The sequence below is a fragment of the Aquarana catesbeiana genome, linkage group LG04, assembly GCF_042186555.1.
Source record: "Aquarana catesbeiana isolate 2022-GZ linkage group LG04, ASM4218655v1, whole genome shotgun sequence".
NCBI classification, from domain to species: domain Eukaryota; kingdom Metazoa; phylum Chordata; class Amphibia; order Anura; family Ranidae; genus Aquarana; species Aquarana catesbeiana.
This window is the reverse complement of record NC_133327.1, coordinates 441,713,570-441,722,034: the sequence shown is the minus strand read 5'-3', so window position 1 is coordinate 441,722,034 and position 8,465 is coordinate 441,713,570.

Sequence of the window (8,465 nt, the reverse complement as noted above, 5' to 3'; positions counted from 1 at the left end):
TAATATATGGCAGGTGCCCTGACGCTATAAAAAAATAACTAGCTAACCAGCATCACCCGTGACACTAATACAGTTAACACTAGTGACAGGGGGTGATCAAGGGGTTAAACCTTTATTAGGGGGGTTTAGCGGGGTCCCTAGACCTATCTGTGCCTACCACTAAGTACATTAACACTGATTATTGTCACATATGACACCAGTACAGTGATCCATAAAAAAACAATGAACACTGCACTGGGTGACACAGTGACAGGGAGTGAAGGGGTTAACTGGGGGGTGGGTGATCGGTGGGTGATCGGGGGGTGACAAGTGTGCCTATGTGTACTGTATCAGTGTAGTGTTGGTGCAACTTACTCTGAGATGTCTGCCTGTGTTTACACTTACACAGGTAGGGGAGGATTTCATTTGCCAGAACCGATCACCAGGTCCAGGCCAAAAATCATTGGCCTGGGCCTGGGGACTGATCAGTTCTGAAGCGAATCTGATCGTCGCAGCCGTGCGCCCGACGTATAGCTACGACTCTTCGCCCAGCCGAGCCAACCTGCCACAGTATAACTGAGGTGGCTGGTCCGGAACTGGTTATTAATAATATAGAAGTGAAAAGTCTGGTTAATTTAAGTAATTAAGATTCTTAAGTTAGATTCAAGTATGTCCTAGTTTACATTTCTACCTTTGGCTATTTATTATGAGCTAATATTAGCTTTCCTCTTTGCAAGTTAAGAATAACCTGTTTTGCTATGATACAAGAAGAGTTTGGCATGTCTCCACATCTAAACTTAAAGTAGATCCACTTGTCTGTTACTGGGAAACTTTGCTTTTATAACCAAAGGCATAAAACACTTTCTTGTCTGCATGCAAATTCAAAAGGAGTTCATAACATTTTTGTGAATGGAGACATTGAATTAACCATGTAAGAATTCATGATTGTTTTAAAAGCCTGAACTCCAGGTAGGTCTGGAAAAAAAAACACCAATTAAGGCAGCTATGTATTCATAAAAGGTATTTTTAAAACTCAACTTAAGTAGATTCACAGTCCTCTTTACTGTTAGTACCAGAAAGAAAATTCCAAATTTTGGGTTGTCGTCAGAACAATAATAGAGGGGAAATCTTTCCATGGGGACACTAGTTCTGGTAACCCTGGTGACAACCTGGGATTCCATCACTTTGAAGCGATTTTCTCTCACATCTTGTTTTGGCTATGGCACAGGAAATGAAGGGAAATCTCACCAATGGGACAGAGATGGCAAAAAAACTTGGCAGGGGTTATAACCCTCTCTTACTCTACCCCCCACCAAAAAAGTTTTGCTTAAGGTGTAAGATATTTTAAATAGAGAAAGGTTAATGACATCACTTGCTTGATGGTTTGCGAAAACATGAATCCATCAGCATTCGTTGTGACTCTTGAATATGAGTAAACTGTATTTTTTGGGGGAAAAAATGTTATTGTTGACACACTGTGCTTTAGAAAGTTAAATGTCATCCAGGTAGAAGTTAGATCTCACCAAATGGTTACAGCATTAACATAGTGTTTTCCCAAAATCAATAATCATTTGCATTGCATATACAGTGGAACCTCGGATTGCGAGTAACGCTGTTAACAAGCGTTTTGCAATACGAGCACTGTATTTTTAAAAATCTTAACTTGATTTGCGAGTGTTGTCTCGCAAAACGAGCACGATTCAGGCCAAAGCGTGTGCAGTACCGCGTTTGGCCTGAGGTGGGGGGCGCCGATCGGCACCATTCGGAAATGCACGGAAAGGCCCGAGGACAGCTTGGCTGACCTCGGCAAACCTCGGGAACGGAGTCTTTCGGAGGTTTGCCAAGGTCAGCCGAGGTGTCCTTGGGCCCCTCCGGCCATTTCCAAGGCTCTCCGGCGCCCCCCACCTCTGGCCATATGCAGTATTGCATGCCATTGAATTCAATGCGGAACAAATTATTTTCATTTCCATTGACTTCAATGGGGAAACTCGCTTTGATATGCGAGTACTTTGGATTATGAGCATTCCCCTGGAACGGATTCCACTGTATAATTAGGGAAGAGCCGAACACCCCCCGGTTCGGTTCGCAGCAGAACATGTGAACAGGCAAAAAATTTGTTCGAACACGCGAACACCGCTAAAGTCTATGGGACACCAACATGAAAAATCAAGAGTGATAATTTTAAAGGCTTATATGCAAGTTATTGTCATAAACAGTGTTTGGGGACATGGGTCCTGCCCCAGGGGACATGTATCAATGCAAAAAAAGTTTTAAAAACTGACGTTTTTTTCGGGAGCAGTGGTTTTAATAATGCTTAAAGTGAAACAATAAAAATTAAACATTCCTTTAAATAACATGCCTGAGGGGTGTCTATCGTATGCCTGTAAAGTGGCGCAGTTTCCTAGTGTTTAGAACAATACCACAGCAAAATTACATTTCTAAAGGAAAAAAAGTCATTTAAAACTGCTTGCAGCTGTAATGAATTGTCGGGTCCCAGCAATATAGATTAAAATCATAAAAAAAAAAACGGCATGGGTCCTCCCCAGTCCATTACTAGGCCCTGCGGGTCTGGTATGGATATTAAGGGGAATCCCGTACCCAAATTAAAAATGGCCTGGGAGTCCCCCAGGCACTTTATGCTCTGAACAGCAGTATATATACTATATGGCCTGCCCTATATACTCTGCAGAAAATTGAGCCTTAGGTGTTGGTGGTACCAGAACGCTGTAAGCACTCACAGTAACTCTTGGTGGGCGCAGGAACGGGCCCTGCTGTGAAATATTATATCAAGAATTGTAATTACATGCCCCTGTTAAACAGGGGCAGAAAAATTGGGCCTTGGGTTGTGGTGGTGGTGCCACAAAACTGTAACCCCTCACAGATACTCTTGTTGGGTGCAGGAACGGGCCCTGTTGTGAAATATTATATCAAGAATTGTAATTACATGCCCTTGTTAAAAAGGGGCAGAAAAATTGGGCCTTTGGTGGTGCCACAACACTGTAAGCCCTCACAGTTACTCTTGGTGGGTGCAGGAATGGGCCCTGCTGTGAAATATTATATCAAGAAATGTAATTACATGCCCCTGTTAAACAGGGGAAGAAAAATTGGGCCTGTGGTGGTGGTGCCACAACACTGTAACCCCTCACAGATACTCTTGTTGGGCGCAGGAATGGGCCCTGCTGTGAAATATTACATCAAAAATTTTAATTACATGCCCCTGTTAAACAGGGGCAGAAAAATTTGGCCTTAGGCGGTGGTGGTGGTGGCCTAAACCAAAAATATTTTTGGAAGCTAGCATCATCAAGATTGAGGAGGAATAGGATAGTCACTCAGCATAGGCAGTCTTCAAGGGATCCCACATCCATAGAAAATTAAATCAGTTACATCAGCATCAGGTGCTTGATACCTGCTTATCCAAGACTGATTCATTTTTATGAATGTGAGCCTATCAACAGAGTCTGTGGACAGGTGCACTCTATATCTGTTACAAACCCTCCAGCAGCACTGAATGTGAGTTCAGAAAGAACGCTGGATGCCGGACAGGCCAGTAGCTTAATTGCATATAGAGTAAGTTCTGGCCAGTGGTCCATCCTCAAGACCCAGTAACCCAGTGGATTCTCTGTTGGAAAGGTCTCCAAGTCTGCTCTTGTCCCTAGATATTCCTGCACCATGTAATGCAGACGCTGGCGATGGTTGCTTGAACTGATCAGACCTTGGCGCTGGGGACTGAAAAAGTGTCTAAAGGCATCGGTTAGCCGGCCGCCTTCTCCAATGCTCTTCCTCTGACTGAACGAAGCCTCAGCAAAACGTTGTCCAGCACCAGGAAATCGTGACCTCCCAGGGTCTGGAAATGAATTGCACAAACCTTTCTTCAAAGCCTCCTGAAGATGCTTCATCCTCTGCTCCCTCTGCAAAGGCAGGATGAGTTCTGCAACCTTACCCTTGTAACATGGATCAAGAAGGGTTGCCAGCCAGTAATGATCCCTCTCCTTCATACCACGAATCCTAGGGTCCTTTTGCAGGCTTTGCAGAGTCAGGGAGGCCATGCAGTGTAAGTTTGCAGAGGCATTCAATTCTGATTCCTTTGGGTCACTAAGGATCACATGATCCGTAACAACCTCCGACCAGCCACGTACAACTCCTTGGGTTTCTGGGGACTGAAAACCATCCCTTGGAGACTACTGCTGAGTGTTATCCTCCATGTCCATGCTGACACAATCCTCCTCCTTCTCTTCTTCCTGTGTATTTGGCGGGCCCGCAGGAATGCTGTCTGGATAGAGGGGGCCTTGAGAGGTAAGGAAGTCCTCCTCTTCCTCCCGCTGTCCTGCCTCAAGTGCCCTGTTCATTATTCCACAAAGCGTGTGCTCCAACAGCAAGACAAGAGGGACAGTGTCACTGATGCATGCATTGTCACTGCTCACCATCCCAGTGGCCTCCTCAAATGGTGACAAGATGGTGCATCCTTGATCAATAGCCACTGGAGTGGCAAAAAGAAGCCAAGCTCCCCTGACCCTGTCCTGGTGCCATACTCACACAGGTACTCATTGATGGCCCTCTGCTGCATGTGCAACTGCTGCAGCATTGCCAACATTGAGTTCCACCTGGTGGGCATGTCACAAATGAGGCGGTTAGTGGGCAGGTTGCATTCCCTTTGAATGTCAACCAGCCGGGCACTGGCATTGTATGACCGGTGGAAATAACCACAGACTTTTCTGGCCTGCCTCAGGAAATCCTGTAAGCCTGGGTACCTGCTCAAGAATTGCTGCACCACCAAATTCAGGATGTGTGCCAAACATGGAACATGGGTCAAGTGTCCCTGTCAGAGACCATTCCCGGCTGAAGCTGGCGTGGTGTCAACCACCTCTTAGCCTGCCCCTGCAGAGCTGATAGAATCTCTACCCCAGTGTGGCTCCTGTCCCCAAAGCAGACCAACTCAAGCACCACATGGCATCTTTTTGCCTGATTGCTTGCATAGCCCCTTGAACGCTTATGGAGCACCGCTGGTTCAGAGGACAAATCTGCAGAAGAGGCCATAGAGGAAGAAGAAGGGGAGGGTGTGGAGGAGAGAGCTAACATTTTGTAGACGTGATGGTGGAACAAACTCCAACATTACTGAACCCTATCCTGCATCATTCTCAGCTGCCAGCAGAATTACCCAGTGTGCCATGAAGGAAAGGTAATGTCCCTGACCATGCCTACTGGACCATAGGTCAGCAGTAATATGTACCTTACTGCTGACCGCCCTGTCCAACGAGACCAAAGCATTGCCTTCCACATGCCGGTAGACAGCCGGAATGGCCTTCCGTGAAAAGAAATGGTGTTTTGAAACCTGCCACTGAGGTACAGCACATTCCACAAATTCATGAAAGGGGGCAGAGTCTACCAGCTGAAAAGGCAGCAGTTGCAGTGCTGGCAATTTAGCCAAGCTAGCATTCAGACGCTGAGCATGTGGATGGCTGGGACTGAATTTCTTTTTACGGTTTAGCAACTGGAGTAGGAAAATTTGCCTGCTAAATTCAGATGATGGTGTACTGCTAGAAGATTGGCTGCAAGTACTTGGGATTGCTATACCTTCATTCCTCTCAGTGCAGGTTTTTGAGAGGACTGGAGGTACCGTATAGTGGGGTTAGAGATCCCAGATGAGGCAAGGCGAAGTCTGCCTTTTTCCTTGATGTGGGTCTTTAAAGTGCTGTTGCCAAAGAAATGCATGGGATGTCATCACATGTCTGGTCAAGCATGTGGTGCCCAAGCAGCTGCTCTTCTGGCCAAGCTTGATCTGCTTCAGACATAGGTTGCAAACAGCAACAGTGTGATCTGCTGCACATGTGTCGAAAAAGGCCCACACCAAGGAACTTTTTAAAGTCAGCGGGGAGTCAGCAGCACCCTGCAACTGCGGAGCTCTGCGGTGTGATGCAATAGGGTGGCTGCCTTTAAGCTGCCCCCTAGAGGACATCCTGTCTCGTTGGAGTTGTGCCTCCTCCTCCTCTCTTCTATCAGGCACCCAAGTAGAGTCAGTGACCTCATCATTCCCTCCCTTCTCATCACTGGAGCAAACTTGGCAGTATGCTGAAGCTGGGGGAACATGATTGTCAGTTTCATGTCCTTCTTAGGCACCCCCTGTCTCTAGGCTCATGTTACTCCCTTCCTCAACCTGGGAATCAACATTGGAGCCTTCAAATCGCTGTGCATCCTCCAGCAGTATGTACCTGCACTGTGGTTGAATAGTTCTGGGGACTCCTCCATGCATGATGGTGGGGTTACGGAAGGAGTGACTGTGGACAAGGAGCCGGTGGAATAGGCTGCTTTGGAAGCTGCATTGGAAGGCAAACTACTCTGAGTCTGGGTGACAGAGGATGAGGAGGATGAGGACGGCTTCGTTATCCTCTCCACCAACTCTTCTGCATGTTCTCAATAACACGGCCAGCAGCAGAAAAAAAGGACAAGCGTGCCCCACGGCCACCTGCAGAGGATGTACCATGTCCACGACCAGCACTGTTGACTGTAGATACAGAGCCTGCTTGCCCTCTTTTAGTGGCCTGTGAGCTTCTGCCTCTCCTTGATGGCCTTCTGGACATGATGTATATTTTGTTTTGCAACACCACACTACACTGTATTAGATACTATGTACACCACCAGAAAAGTAGTAGCAATTGCACTACGGCTACACTGTATTGTGTACTGTGTACACCACCAGAAAGTAATAGCAGCTGTACTACGGCTGCACTGTATTGGGTACTGTGTACACCACCAGAAGTGTAGTAGAAACTGTACTACAGCTGCACTGTATTGTGCACTGTGTACACCACCAGAAGTGTAGTAGCAACTGTACTACGGCTGCACTGTATTGTGTACTTTTAGTGGCCTGTGAGCTTCTGCCTCTCCTTGATGGCCTTCTGGACATGATGTATATTTTGTTTTGCAACACCACACTACACGTATTAGATACTGTGTACACCACCAGAAAAGTAGTAGCAACTGAACTACGGCTACACTGTATTGTGTACTGTGTACACCACCAGAAAGTAATAGCAACTGTACTACGGCTGCACTGTATTGGGAACTGTGTACACCACCAAAAGTATAGTAGCCAGGGCTGGACTTATCATTGGGCTTGACTGGGCTCAAGCCCATGGGCCCCACCCAATAGAGGGCCCCGCGGGCAGGGCTGGATCCACGGCAAACTCCCGCCCGCTAGCCAGCCTGTTTCGTCAGCAATGCTGCTTATTTCAGGAGGACCGATCAGGCTTGTGTACTCCCACTTCCTGGTAGCGGTGGAACGCACAATAGGACGGACATGATGTCATCAGCCGGAAATGATGGCCGCGTTGCCTTCCATGTCTTACATCACGTCCGCCCTATCGTGCGTTCCACCGCTACCAGGAAGTGGGAGTACACAAGCCCGATCGGTCCCCGTGAAATAAGCAGCAGTGCCGGCGAAGCGGGCGGGAGTTTGCCGCCCCCCCTGAATGTACCCCTGAATGTTAGAAATCATGGGGCCCCCATACATCCTACCTGACGGGGCCCCCTTCGACCCGGTGGCAGGCGATGTGGCAAGTGACACCCTGCATCAGCTGACAAGTGACACCCTGCATCAGCTGACAAGTGACACACTACATCCGCTGACAAGTGACACACTACATCCGCTGACAAGTGACGTGGCAAGTGACACCCTGCATCCGCTGACAAGTGACGTGGCAAGTGACACCCTGCATCCGCTGACAAGTGACGTGGCAAGTGACAATCCGCAATGTGTGGCAAGTGACAATCCGCATCTGAAGGCAGGTGACATTGGCAAGTGACACGCTCAGGCTCCGACTTATTCTGCTTATGGTGAGTTGAACTATTTTATTTTATATAACAATGTAATAATAGAAATATTGCACTTCAATATTTTTTTTTGCGATACGGCACTGCGTCGATTTAACTGATAATTGCGCAGTTGTGTGATGCTGTACCCAAACACTCGGCTACTCTCGGCTCCGCTTGGGACTGCGAGAGGACCCGAAAGCTGCCGAGAGCTGCCGAAAGCTGTCGAGATACACAGGACTCTGCTGCAGATGGATGGACAAGGCTGCAGATGGACGCTGTGCAAGGCTGCATTGATGGGCATTTAAATGTAAGTTTTTTCCTTAAACTTCCCTCCTAACAGTTTTTTTCCTTAAAATTCCCTCCTAAACTTGGGGTGCGTGTTATACGCCAATAAATACGGTAATGTATAGAAGGTAGGGCCTGAAAGTGACTCAAGCTCAGGGGCCCCCACCACCCTAAGTCCTGCCCTGGTAGTAGCAACTGTACTATGGCTGTACTGTATTGGGAACTGTGTACACCACCAGAAGTGTAGTAGCAACTGTACTACAGCTGCACTGTATTGTGTACACCACCAGAAAAGTAGTAGCAACTGTACTACGGCTGCACTGTATTATGTACTGTGTACACCACCAGAAAAGTAGTAGAAACAGTACACCACAGAATGCACTGTAGCTATA